At 46.3% G+C, this 12516-nt stretch overlaps 1 protein-coding gene across 11 annotated transcripts in view; it reads right to left on the bottom strand.

Moving 5' to 3' along the window:
* Positions 1 to 9026, bottom strand: part of MBNL2 (muscleblind like splicing regulator 2) — a 109915-nt gene extending 100889 nt beyond the window's left edge. For 3 of the 11 annotated variants that reach the window (XM_051608336.1, XM_051608339.1, XM_051608338.1), the window contains exons 1-2: positions 8864 to 9020; positions 7984 to 8034 (exon numbers count right to left, since the gene is read on the bottom strand). The gene's annotated coding sequence lies outside the window, so the exon portion shown is untranslated. Of the gene's footprint in view, positions 1 to 7983; positions 8035 to 8863 lie in introns of all 11 variants that reach the window. The other 8 variants (XM_051608330.1, XM_051608337.1, XM_051608341.1 and 5 more) reach the window with 6 other exon arrangements.
* Positions 9027 to 12516: the final 3490 nt, after the last annotated feature.

The following is a 12516-nucleotide window of genomic DNA, read 5'->3' as shown; positions in this document are numbered from 1 at the left end:
GACGCCATATGATTAACAAAGCATTACTTTGGCAAGGACAGAAGGCCTGGAGTATGTAAGTACAGGGTTTTATTTCTTTCTGTGAAGTATGGATGACAGGTAGGAGAAAGCTACGCCAAGTGAACTGCTGGCAAGCAACTAGTCTTTTGGTTAGCAAGCAGCTCTGTTTTGTGAAGTCTATGAGTTTGTGTTCGCATAGGCAAGCTTTTATTTAAACATCAGACTTACATGCATTCAAACAGTCATAAGTTTTACACCAAATTTCTATTTTCACCTCAAAAGAGGTTGTTTCAGCTTGCCCTCTGATTAATGTTTTTAAATGTTATGTGTGGATCTTTGTCTAATTATTCTGCTATATAATACTAAACACACAATCATGAACCTTCATTTTCCCAGTGTCATGTAACAGACACCAAAACATAAGCAGCTGTATACAACAGGAGGAAACAAAAATTGTTTTCACTCAGTAAAAATAAGCAATAAGAGTAAGGAAGGGCAAGAAAAAAGGTCCTCTAGCAGAAGCACTAGGTGTGGGATAAAAGGACACCCAAAAGCACAGTCCGTGACAACAGCATGTTTCCAGCAGTGCACATCAAGCTTTAAGCCCAGCACCTCAAAAATTAAGTAAATTACAGAAAGAATGTCTCAAAAATCCAAATGCACATAGGACTTCATTCATAAGAGGTTCAAAGGTAGAACAGAGAGGTTATTTGTAGGGAAAAGTCTGTAAGGGGTAGCATCCAGTTTTCTAGCATGCTGTACTTCTACCTCTTCTCTATTTTTCTCCAACCCTTCCCTCCCTCTCAAAACGAACAAGTGTTATAAAATTGACTAAGCCATTAATTTGACTATTACCCCTCATACCAGCTCTAACAAAGATAAAATATCCACACTAATTCATATTACTAGAGACAAAATAAGATTAGACGGCATCCTGTCTGCTACCTTTGCGTTACTTCGAGGCAGTACTAGGCAAAGGGCACTGCAGAGGAAAAGTGCAAGATGAAGGTTACTCAGAGCTTTTGCTGTGGGGCATATAGTCTTACGAACTTCAGATCATAAGGCCAATTGGATTGCAGTCCACCTGCCCCCTTGGCAATGTTAATGCCACCTCATCTCCCAAAGCGGTTTTTGGCAGGCCTGTGAAGAGAGGTTAGCCTGCTTCAGCAGTCTGAACCAGAAAAGCGTTCTGCTCCTTCCCTCTGGGTTGAATGAAACCAAAAGAAACTTGTTAATGAAAATAATCTGCAGGTTCTCAGGTGATAAATACCTAGGCAAACAATACTGATCTTGGTATTGCTCACTGAAGCAGTACTGTGTGAACCACAAAAGCTGAATGGAAGATATCAAATTAAGTTTACCACCAAGCATCCCACAGTAGCTGGTCAGCTAACCTCAAAGTTGTCTAAAAAATTATTCATTCTGGGGGGATATGAGCCAGTTTTCCAGAAGGTTTGGTTGGAAGAAACATCAGGAGGTTACCTAGTTCAGCATGTGACTCAAACAAAGACTATCACTCACCAAAAGCAGATCAGGTCAGCAGTGGCTTTGCCTCAATGAATTCTGAAGAGATCTGAAGACAGATACAATGCTGAACTACCCTCCTAGTAGATTTTTCTAACATCCAACCTGAATCTCCAAAGCCACTATTTATTGTTATTGTCCCTTTTTGCCACCTAGCACTACTGAGTAGAGTTTTGCCCTTGTTATCTTCATAACCATCCTCTAGGACCTGTAAACAGCTACTGGATCATCCCTTAGCTTCCTTTTCATCCAACTAAAGCAGCCCAGCCCCCTCAACCTAGACCCCTATTCATAATAGTAGCTCTTCACTGGATCTAGACATAGCAACAGGACTGCATTTGAGGCAGAAGTACCACTCTTGACAAAAAGCAGTGACCATGTGCTCAGCTGCCAATGAATGAACTACAGAGTCACTTGGGGCTTTGAGCAACCTGCTGCAGTGGGAGGTGTTCCTGCCCATAGCAGGAGGGTTGGAACTAGATGATCTTTAAGGTCAACCCAAACCATTCTGTGATTCTATAACTTCTAGCTGTATCTCTTCCCTTCACTGCTGGCAGCATATGCAACAAAATATTAGATGTTTTGCATTTGCTTGTTTTGATTCTTCTTTGAACTGCTGAGAGAAGGGATAGGTTAAAGATCTAGATCCTGCTCTAGAAAGGTGAAAAGAATTTTAGATCTTACTATTTTGGTCCTCTTGGACACTTTGCATATTGAATGAACTTACATTTTTTAAAGATATCTATGACCAAGCTGCCTAACAACAAAAAATTAAGTCACCAGTGCTTCCTTTCTATGAGAGTTCTTTATGGGTCCTTCAAAAAACAAAGTTTGATGCAGATACTTCCAATTACAGCCATCGTCAAAGATTTCTTTTTGAGACAACGTAACTTCGGAGGTACTTGCATTGGCATTTTTTTTTCCAAAAAATCCAAACCTTTATGGATATCCCACTCATTCTGCTCCTTATTTTCAGTCTATTATGCAGAAAACAACAAATAACTTTGAACCTGCTGAAGTAAGCAAAGTGGAACTACAGCAGTTTCAATCATTCCTCCTGCTTAGAAAACTCATTGTCTCAATCCTAAAAACCTTGTGCACAAAGTTCTACAGAAACCAACATTTTCCCCCTTTCCAGACTCCACCAGAGTCTCAGCAGCAGAGACCACCTGTAGCAGGTTTGGCACTGCTGGTACCAGGTAGGAAAAAAATGCTTCAACCATCTTTGAAATTTGTAAAGAAGAATGAGGTAAGCTTTCTAGAAAGCGACAACAATGCTGTAATAATCTCCTGTCAGCCCTAGGGCCATTGCCACAATTCAGACAACCAAACTGCTCTTCTGCTGCTTCATGAGGGAGGAGTGTTGAGCTCTATACAGCTCTGGCCTCCAATTTTTGGCACACTATTAGTCAAGAGACCTCTTTAGCTCAGAAAGCATATTGATTTTTCTTCCTTTATTTCACAACAGTGAGGACAGGTTATTTCAAGAAAATGACTGACTGAAGCCACCAACACCACCTCCTTCTGCTGGAAGGTGCCCTAATCTTACCATTAGTGCTATCATGGCCTCACCCTTCCTGTCCCTACTCACCACTGCCTCCACAGGGTGCATATCCAGATCTTGCCATTCCCAGGACTCAACAGCTTGCACCTCCAGAAAGAATCACAAGGTGTCCATGCCTCTCCTGTGGCACCCAGCAATCCATATGGCGCAGCCCACTTCATCTAGAATGGGCTGTTCAAGGAATTAGGAAAAGAACCAGAGAGATCAGATACCTTCTAAAAGCTGCAAGTAGGAGGAGAAATAGACTCCAGCACAAAACAGAATGCAAAGAGCACAAAGCATTATGAAATTAAGTGAATGAATTGAGTAACATAAGACCTAACTCCAACTGCCAACAGGCAATCCATAATCCCAAGAGTGCAATACCTGATATGCATTGCATCACCCGGAGCTGTTTGGATGAGATCTAAATCCCTTATTTTCCCCCTCCCTCCTCACGATACTGAGTCAAATACAGGCAGGAAGCACTTGGTTCACGTGGTCTGCAAGCATGAAATCTAAAGTGTCTCTAGTAAAGCATCTTTATTAGATGTCATTAATCTGAAAGGCTAAAGCTAAGATTTACTCAAGCAAAGACTACAATAAATAAATGGCTTTAGCAAAGCTAACTAACACTAGTATCTTTCAATGGAAGGTAGCAAAATGTCCTAGATTAACACATTTTGGGAATTTCAACAAACATACTGACAAGACTAAACATGCAGAAATCTCTGAACTCATTTTTTCATGTTTTGTATGAAAAGCCAGTTTCGTCATAGTTCCCTTGGCACCCCTACAGGTCACCTGTGGTCCAATCTGTGGAGTTGGTTGCATTTTGGACCTGACCTGTGACCAAAAAGTTGAAGATTAAGGATATCACAACAGTATTGCGGTTTTGGAAAAAGTTTCACCTCATTCAAGCAAGTGAAAGGAAGTCCAGTTACCCAGGAACCAGAGAAAGCCTCAGCAGAGCAAAGGCTGAGAAACTCCACAGTCTTCTCCAAAGCACCAACAGCCAGCAGTGCAAGGGCCTTGAGGGCTCAGGAAGCCACTAATTGGTACCCCTAACAACAATCAAAAACACAATCAGCTCCTAACAACCACTGCTCTGGTAACACACCTCAAAATCACCTTGGTGTTTGCACATCTCACCATATACACATATAGGGCAGAAATTCCAGATTTGAGAACGGCAAACACATCAGAGCCTATGCTGAGGCCTTCAAGGCTCAGAGCTTATAACCTCCATATAGACACAGAGCACTGCAAAGTTCCACTTCATTAAAACCTTGCGCACTTGGAAAGCCCTCTCAATTCAGAAGAATGCAACAACACCCAGCTTACAAAACCCAAGTTGAGTACATTTAGACATCCCTGTACCTTAAAATAGATTTTATTTTTTTTCCCCAAAACCTGTAAATGCAACCTTCCAGACCTCCTCTTTGATACTATCAGGGCCGTGGGGACACCCCATGAGGGACCACAAAAATATGTTGAATAGTCTGAGGTCTTCCTGGATAAACCAGGAGCAATGGGGAAATAAGCAGCAGTACAATCCAGTAGCAGTGGGAAGCTGCTCCCCTCGAGCCCTTCCCTGTAGAGACCTATAAATCTCAATTCCCTCTACGCTGCTTTCTAACATCAGACAGTCTCAAATTCTCTCAGTGTGGAGACACAACAGATCTATTTATCCTTCAGCAAAAAGAGCTGCAGCACCACCGCATCAAGGAGGAGTAGCTGAAATCAAACCTAAATCTGGAATTTGGTCCTGAGCAGAGGAAAACACTGTCAAGAGCTTGCAGCCACAGACAGGTTTTGTTGCTTTAAGATACATGATCCCAACTGGTCATTGGTCAGAAGTATTTCTGGACTTTACACTGACATTATACTTTCATACTGAAACATTACGCAATGACAGTGTTACTGCTTCAGCTCTACCTAGGCAAAGAGTGACGTGTATCTCCAGAACACCACAGGCAGGTGATGAAGCCTTCCAGCCTAGGAAATCTGACCACTTCAGAATATGCTATGTCCTCCCCATTAACAGAGCTATGTATCATCACCACCCGTCCATCTTCTGGGTTGCATCCTCACAGTGCTCAAACAACTACTCGCAGTCTGGGGCCCCAGCTCTCAACAGCAAAGGGGTCACCTCAGGCACTGCAGAGGAATGGTCCCCAACTATAATTTTTGTCAGTCATCCAGCATGAGCCAAAAATGTCAATGTGCAGCTGCAAGTCAGGATAAACTGTTGCGTCATTCAACACTCTCAGTTCTTTGAAGAAATCTACTCTTCCTTCATACCTGTAGTAGATCGAGCCATACCTGCTGCATTTTGATCGCAAATTTAGTTGGGTTTTTCGTTATTGTGTTTCTCTGAAGCCAGAAGGGAATTGATTTGTGTCAAACCCAGTTACCACAAATAATTCAACCACAACAATCAAGACATCAAAAAGCACAGTATATATCAGCAGGAGGAAATGCAGAATTTTTTTGTTTTGTTTTTAAAGGTTTATTCACCAAAAATGAGTAACTCGAAGCTGAAAAGCATTTCTGATTAACATTCTTCCTTTTCACTTCAATGACATTTTAATGAGCACTTTCTAACTAGCTCTACTTACATAAAGTTCCAAATGAACATGGAAGAATACTGAAGAAAGGTAAGGGAGGGAAAGAAAATTCCATCAGGCATTTTATTTCTTGGATGTCTCTGAGAAAATGAATAATAATTCATCTGGGAAAAAGTGATCCAGCAAAGATTTGAACAGCAAAAGACATCTGGAAAGGAGTAGTAAGTAGACAGAAAGAATCTGTATTATGCTAGATGGACATGAAGAAAGATACAGAGAGAACTGGAAGTCAATTGGGTTACTTTGTAATTCTTGAAAGATGAAGGTAGCTGTTCACATCTGTCCTGAGTACTTCAGCTCCAGACAGCTAGCAATAAACTGCCAGAAAAAAATGTTATAGAAGAGCAGTAAATGTGATTGTAGGACTGGCTGGAGCCATCTGAAGTGAGATTTCTATCTGATAACTGGCAGTATGAAAATACCTTCTTCAATAACAGGTTTAATATGTTTCATGGCTCTTTACTTCTGTTTTTATTGGCAGGTTGGACCAAATTCTGAAACCTTCCAGTAGAACCACAATAAGACCTATGAGGGCCCATTAAATATGGGAGGAAAAAAGGCAATATAAACAAGCAGACCATTCATTCACCTAGCATGGGCATGAGCTTCAGTGATAGCATGCCAAACCTAAATAAATTAAGCTGTACAATTTTACTCAGCAGCCTAAGGAGTAAAATAATCATGCAGTGTTGCTGAGATTCCACGAGTTACTTAGAGGATGCAAAACTATCTAACACTACAGCAACAGGAATACCAATTTAATACACTTTTATTTCTTCCTGCCATAGATTTTTAACACAACTTTTTCCAGTGTCTTGTAGCCAAGCTTTTAACCTAAGAAAAAGTAAGACTAAGAAGGTTTCCAAAATGGCAGTCACGTGCCAGGGTTCACATAACACTTTTGCTACAGTAGGTATACCACAATTTTGAATCTCTAGGTTAGTAGAAAAAGTAGTCTATTTAGTACTGCACACTATAATTCTAGAGGCTCTACAGCCAGCAGAGAAACTACAGAGCAGCTGCAGTAGAAGAGATGAAAATTTCACCCACTGAGTGTTAGCAGCAAGTAGGCTTTATTTTTAATCTTATGACAACTGTTATTCTATAAAAGCCAACTTTAAGAAAATGATGCTCAAATGAAGATTTCAGACACAAAATCCCAAACATACCAATGCCAAAGATTTGAGGTTTTGGCAGGTCTGTTCATGTCTGAAAAGAGGCCATTTCTTCAGAGAGAAAAGGCCGTAAATGATAAAGCAGATAAGCTTCAGAGGGAAAGTATGTTGAGGTGACACACGTCATGTCATCCACCCACCAACCTGCACAACAAAGAAGTACCACTACTGAGGAGACAGCCGGGATACCACAACAGAACAGCCCATCTCTTTGGCTATAGCCAAACACTGCTGTATAGCCACTCTCCTGCCAGCTACCTTGGACAGACAGACTCTTCCATGGGTGCCAATCACCCCTGTTAGTCCACTGCTATTCCAAAATTCACTTGCATGTAGATGAGCCACTGCATACACACCAGGAACTATAGCAAGTGCTCCAGACTGGCATACCCCAGCTCAGAGCTCCAGAAGTTCTGTTGCCAAGCCCTTGAACAAGCACCAGCAGCCGGCACCCTCTGACCACTCTACCTCAGGAGGGAGAAACCACAGGGTGAAACGTGGGCTTCATACACCCTCTAAAAGCATAGAAAGTTGACACTACAGAAAAGGCCCTTGTCCACAGCAGGAAGAGTTCCATGCTTCCCAGTGGCAGTATCCGCTGTGCTGGATGTATGCAGATCGCAGCACGGCCAAACACAAGGTACAAACAGGGATCTCTGACGCTGCTACAACTTTTGTTTTTTAAAAAAAGCATGTTCAAAAACCATACGAAAGAAGCTTTCTGGCAGTCCTTGGCAGTAACATTCGAGCGTTTCTCACAAAAGCTTCAGGACGTACTTGGCCCTAAAGCCTGCTACAGGTACCTTTTTCACCTGTGCAGCGTGGTACGTGCACACACGAAGGGGAAGGCACGACAGATGGCTAAATCAATGCCTATTTACCCAGGTAAGAATACCACGTTGAAATCATAGGCACCAGGCCCAGCCACACGTTTAAAATTAATGGTACTTCCGCTACTGCCTACAAGTCCACACTGCTTTAAAAATCTACGAGTCTGAACATGATACGTCAGCGTGACACGATCGCTTAAGTATATTAATCCCACATGGATATCCTCTGCAGCTAAATCAAAGGCACACAAGCTGCTCCCTGCTACTGTTAAAATACATACTCAGCAACACTCCTGCTGTCTGCTCCCCTCCCAGCAGAAACGCAAATACTCCTAAAAAGAAACAGAAAACAAAACATCGGCACACAGAAGCCTACAGGCAACGCTCTCACAGATCAAAAAAAAAACCCGCACGTATACACAAATACACGCATATGCGCAGACAGGGAATAAACTACGCGGGGCTTCTTCACAAAGCCAGCAGTAAGGAAAACATTTTAATTTCTGACGGTTTCTTCCCCTCCCGTCACCCTCACCCCGGCGGGCGGCGAGGAGCCGGGGGGCGCGGGGGGCGGCGCGGGGGACGCGACGGGGAGGGACCCGCCGGGCGGCCCGTTCCCCTCGCCCTTCCAAGAAGTAACAAAAAAACTTCTCGACTCCCGCTCGCCGCTGCTGCCCGCAAGCTCGCCCTGCCCGACGCCGAGCTAACAAAAACCATCCGTCGCCGCCCAGCCCGAGGCATCGGGCGAGCCGCAGCACCCGCCGCCCCAAAGCCTGCCCCGTCCCGCACCACGGCGGCTCCCCCCAGGGAGCCGAGCGGCGGCAGCACGGGCACCCCAACAAGCGCCGGGCTCGGGGGGCAGCAGCGGCAGGAGGAGGGGACAGCCCGCTCAGGTGCAGCGGGCCGGAGAGCGGCTCGGCCGGGCGCGCCGCGGCGACCGCTCCCCGCGAAGAGAGGCTGCCCCGGGAACGCCGGCACCGCCGCCGCGACTCCTCCCCCGGGCGGCGGGGAAACGAAACTCCCGCCGCCGCGCACCCGCAAGGTCCCCCCGCAGCCCGGCCCGACCCGGCCCGGCCCCGCGGCGCCTCCGTGTGCCCCAGCCGCTAGACCCGCGGTCCCTCCGCCGCGGCCCCGCAGGGCTAGGACGGGCGGCTGCCTTACCTTGGCGCGAAGAGTGGCGGGGGACCTGGCGGGAGGGGGAGGGGGGGGGCACCCGCTTCTGCCACCCGTGCGGAGGCGGCTCCGCGCAGCGACTTGTCACCTCTCCCGCCGCGACGGCGGCGGCTGCTGCTCGCGTAGGGGCGGTCGGGCCCCTCCCTGCCGGGGCCGAACGCCGTGCCGCACCGCACCGCCCCGGGGCAGGGCCAGGCCGGGCCCGCCCGCCGTCCGCACCGCCCTCCGCACTGCCCTCCGCAGCCCGCGCCGCCCCGGCCGTCCGCACCGCCTCCCGCACCGCCCCCGCAGCCGCACCGCCCCGGCAGTCCGCACCGCCCCCCGCACCGCCCCCGCAGCCGCACCGCCCCGGCAGTCCGCACCGCCCCCCGCACCGCCCCCGCAGCCGCACCGCCCCCCCGCACCGCCCCCGCAGCCCGCACCGCGGCGGGGCCTGGCCCCGGGGACAGCCCCGAGCGTTTCCTCCGCCAAAGAAGGGGTGCGGCGGCGGAGGAAGGGGGGGCCTCGAAGGGGCCGAAATACGGGGTTTGAGGCGGGTTGTTCCGCTTCCTTGGTATCGCTGGAGCCATGGGGCGTCACCGTGACTGTGGGCGGTTCTGTGCAGGACATCAAACGCAGCGCTTGGCTCCCAGAGCTCCTTCTTTCCAGATTTTGACCCGAACGGGTAAACAAGTTTCTCGGCCCCTCATGGGTTGTTCACAGGCGAAAAAGCTCTCTCCGCTGGCCTGCAGCAGCCAGCGCAGGGCCCCTCGCCCCCTCCTGCTGCAAGCCTCTCTCCCTGGAGCTCGCGTGGGCACCTTTCCCTAAAACCCACGAAAATATCCCCAGCCAGAGAGGGGGAGAGAGGAGCTGCAATTCTGGCTGCGATTCCGGGTTTGCTTCCAGCGCGTCCGAGTGCGCTTGTGCTCTGCGGGGTGAAGCGAAAAGTGGGGTTCAGGAGAACCCTGCGGGCAGTGCCGACCTGGGCTGTCTGTTCCCCTCGCCCCCCATGATCTGAGCTGACGCCTCCCAGCTCTGTGTGCTGGGAGGGCTGAAGCCTCGCCAGGCTCCACAATCGGTTTCCAGGCGGTTTAGACCCCTGAGCAGGCTCTCCAGAAGGCCAGGCAAGGAGGAGATGATCAGGCATGGCCCGGAGTGGGGCCACGGCTTCTCCACCCTATATGGATCTAAACTGCTGCAGCATCACAACGTGAAGAGGATAAGGGGGGAGGGAATAAATCAGAAAGTATCTGCACTCCAATTCCAACTCCATTCCTTTAGCCTGTCCCTGGAGTCTCCTGCAAGAATCAGTAACTTTCAGATTTCTGGTACTGGAAAATGTGTTAGGTTTGAGAAAGAGAGGGGGCCTTTCAACTAAACCACCTCCTTTAAGGATCAGAGGCTGAAAAAGAGACAAGAAGAAAATCCTTCTATCCTCTGGCTTTTTTCCCCTTTTTTTCTTTTTCCCCCCCCTTTTTTTTTTTTAATTAATATTTTAAGGCTAATGAGAAACCAGTTCTAACAAGTTTGTCCAAGGTGACCCCATGGACAAATGTGTTTTACTATAACCAATGAGAAAATGTATGGTAATATTGCTCTACTTTGAAAAGGAAATATAATAAATGGAATAAATAACAAAACCCAGACAGAGGCTAGCTGAGGTTGCCACCAGGTACAATAAGGACACTTTCCCAGTGGGTAGAAGGAGGGCATGGCTTTGAAAAGAGGGAAAAAAGATCCTAGAAAAAAAAAATCTGCTGCTTCTGCTCCAGCTTAATCCATGGCTGAAGTTGATAGTCCCCAGGCAACCAGAAGCAGCAGCAGCAACATCCCTACCCATTCCATCCCTTCGTCCATACAGTTTTGGTCTTCATGAATGGCAGTTCTGTGAAGGAAAATTAGTGAGACTGTAAAAAAATTTGCTGGCTTATTGTTTTTTTATCTTCATTAAATGAAAGAAGGTAGAACTGAAAAAGATGTTAAATATGCAAAAAGCCTCGACAAGATGTTCCATCGATAAGACTTGAGTACACAGCTGATATCATAAAATGCAGGATCTCCTGAGGCCTTCTAGTAAGCATCTACTCACATTAAGCAGGATTACAAATATTTCAGGTCAAATTCATCATGTTTTTGCTTTTTTTTTTAAACCTTGCTTTTAAAAGCCTCAAGTGAAGTTCATAGGGTCCAGAGAAGGGCCATGAAGATGATCCGAGGGCTGGAGCACCTCTGCTATGAAGACAGGCTGAGGGAGTTGGGGCTGTTCATGTTCATGCAATGGCAACCACATGTTGATTCCTTGAGTAGGGGGTCAGTACCAACAGCACCCTTTCTTTGCCAGCTGTTACCTGTATGAATTTCATGCCTTCCTAAGTGTCTGCCCAGCATTTGCCCTCATCTTGCTCATTTTGGATACTCTCCATCAATGGAGAGTATTATTTTGGTAGCAATAGTTTATCAAGGTACATTCTGAAGCAGCCTGTTGATATTAGAACATGGATCATTAATTCTGTGCTTTTCTTTTAAAAAATAATTTCTAAATCAGTTTAATGAGGCTTGGTCAATATTATCCTACTTTGAAAGGTGCATCCTAGAAATTTATGAGAAAGCAAGACAAAAACTAAATACCATTAACTCTTTACTGTTTGCAGGAGGTTTTTGTCTTATTTGTATTATTACTTTTCACTAAGAACATACCATAAAGGCTGAAGGTATCTTGCTATTAAAACAAGGTGTATGGATATGACCATCCCTATTTCCCAAAATGCTACTCAGAAATTTTGAGTGCACTTCAAGCCGATCTATCAAACCTTAACAGAGCCCATTCTTCAGGTCTCCACCCCGCACTCCCCTGGTGCATCACCTGCACCTGGAGGGCTTGCCCTGAGTCACCAGCCCTGTCCCTTGCCTGGAGTCCAGGAGCGTCAACCCAGGTAGCCTGCAGGAGGTGCGTGTGGGTATCATTTCTCCACCAGCAGCCATCCCTCGCTCAGTGGTGCCCTCATGTGTCTCCACAGGTGAATTTTCAAACATCGGGATTCCAGGAATTCGATCCATTCGTGACGCTAGGAATTTGACATGCAAGCAGTACACTGCGCAGCGCCTTTCTCTGGACCCTCAGATCAGTCTGGGAATTTCATACAAGGGAAGACGAATGGACTTGAGTGTGAACTTGAGCCCTTATTGGAATAAACCCTGCTTTTAATTGAATTATAGCATGTCCCAAGAAAATCCAGGGACCTGTTTGGGATCATGGCAAATGTTGAAGTTCAGGCATGAATTCTCTTTTCCCTTTAATTTTCAAGGCTACCAGTAAAAAGAAACTTTACAAAAGACCACATTCTGCAGCTAGGCAAAGTTTGTATGCTTTCACTGAAGCTCTGCTTGTCTACACAAGCTGAAATTTAATTATTGTTTCAAAGGCAATCAAGTCAGTTCCACCAGTTCTTTTAACTCATCTCTTTAAAAAAAAAAAAAAAAAATCACAAACACCCCAGAATGATTCATCTGAGTATGAAATTATTCTGCATGTGGGCACCTACATGTACAAACAGAGGCCATTAAGATTCACAGACAGTGCTATAACTCGTTCTTTTTGTTCCTCTTTTTTATAGTAAGGAGAGAACACATGAAACTTAACCTAAAAATTAATGCAAGTTAAT

The sequence above is a fragment of the Apus apus genome, chromosome 1, assembly GCF_020740795.1.
Source record: "Apus apus isolate bApuApu2 chromosome 1, bApuApu2.pri.cur, whole genome shotgun sequence".
In the NCBI taxonomy this organism is placed as follows: Eukaryota; Metazoa; Chordata; class Aves; order Apodiformes; family Apodidae; genus Apus; species Apus apus.
This window is presented reverse-complemented; position numbering and strand designations above follow the sequence as displayed.